Source organism: Camelus ferus, chromosome 10 (assembly GCF_009834535.1).
Source record: "Camelus ferus isolate YT-003-E chromosome 10, BCGSAC_Cfer_1.0, whole genome shotgun sequence".
Classification (NCBI taxonomy): Eukaryota; Metazoa; Chordata; class Mammalia; order Artiodactyla; family Camelidae; genus Camelus; species Camelus ferus.
In genome coordinates, this window is record NC_045705.1 from 31,632,962 (window position 1) to 31,634,804 (window position 1,843).

Consider the following 1,843-nt stretch of genomic DNA (forward strand, 5'->3'; position numbering starts at 1 on the left):
TAAAGGTCACATTTGGAGGTGCTGCAGATTAGGACACCAACACATTTTTTTTTCTTGAGGGAAACAATTCAACCCATAACAACATCAAATTTCAAGTCATGGGTGAATGTCTCCTGTCAAAAACCTCTTCTCTCTCCAAATGTATTTATATATATATATATGTATTTTAAGTGTAAAAGTTTCTTCTTTTTAAATTATGTGCAACATTGGGCAACAGTAACTGATTTGCCAACAAAATGGATGGCAGAACTCAGTGATAAATTGTTAAATTTGGATAAGAAACACGAAAAAGAAAAATCCAAACCAAAATAATATATAAATAAAGAAGATAAACTATAGAAACAATAAGATCTGGCTCACAAGCCTCAAAAGAGGAGAAGTATCAACGCAGACAGCAGAGATGAGGAACAGGCTTGGGCTTCCACAAATATGACTGTACTTAATGCTCTGTCACGCTATGAGACATTGTCTTAAAATAATACAGATCGTTGCTCTGTGTTCAGTCTGCCTATTCCCCGCAAGGTCCCACTGGAAGAGGATAATATTGTCCACACTGAGATGAGAACATTTTGCCTTTTCTATCAATCCAGTTTTATTTAAACTGTGACAGAATTAGCAATTGGTGTCTTTTGCTCTTTGCCACCTCAAGTCAGAGTTTGTTGCACCATAACTTTCTCCTGGCAGTTTTGACTTCTGCATTCCTCAGAGTATAAATCAGAGGATTGAGCAAGGGTGTCCCAATTGTGTGAATCACAGCCACCATCTTGTCCACTGGAAATACATTTAGAGGGTGAATGTATGTGAATATATATGGTACAAAGAATAGGATGATAACAATAATGTAGGAGGTGCAGGTGGAGAGGGCTTTCCCTCTTCCTTCTGCACTCTGATTACTCAGAGAATGTAAGAAGAAAACACAGGAGATATGCAGCATTATGAAACTCACCGTGCATGTTAAACACAATGAGTAGATTGATGACATAAGTATCCATGCAGGCAAGTTCTAAAAAAGGCTGCAAATCACAGAAATAGTCATTGGTAACATTGGGACCTCAGAAGGGTAATTTCAGAGCCAAGAGGATCCATGTTGAAGAATGGATACAAGACCCCACCCAGGTCAGATTCATCAATGCACCACAGACGCACTGGATCATGATGGTTGTGTATCTCAGGGGCTTACAAATGGCTACATAGTGATCAAAGGACATGAGGACAAGCACCAAGATCTCCATGCACCCAAAGAAGTGACCTGCAAAGATCTGTGTCATGCATTCATTGTAGGAGATGACTTTCTTCTCAGATACAGAAAATCTACAATCAACCTAGGAGCAGTGGTTGTTGACAAACAGGCATCAGCAAAGGATAAACAGAAAAGGAAGAAGTACATGGGCTCCAACGTGTCTGACTATATCTTATGTTCATCACAATAAGGACATTTGCCAACAGAATTGCGAGGTATGGAAGCAAGAAAATCACAAGTACTACTTTCTCCTTTAGAACATCCTGTGTTAACCCATACAGAACAAACTCATTCACACTGCTATTCATAATGCTGCTGTTATGGTGAATGTAGGACAGACACAGCTGAGAAATGGTTCATCTGCAAAGAAAACTGAGGAAATGGTGAGTTGGCAATAGCAGTGTATTTGGACTCAGAATCACAACTTTCAGATTTCTAATTCCATTAACACCTAGAATTCAGTGTTTCTCAAAGTTGCCCATACATTATACTCACTTGGGAAGCTTTTTTATTTTTTAATGCTGATGTTTATGCTTTAACCATGGGCACTGATTCAAGGTCTTTCTAGGGGGACTAAGATTTTTTTTTTTTTGGTGGGGGAAA

General features: G+C 38.7%; 1 pseudogene; it reads right to left on the reverse strand.

Annotated features, from left to right (window-relative positions):
* Positions 1-566: 566 nt before the first annotated feature.
* On the reverse strand, positions 567-1,548 carry LOC106731221 (annotated as a pseudogene).
* Positions 1,549-1,843: the final 295 nt, after the last annotated feature.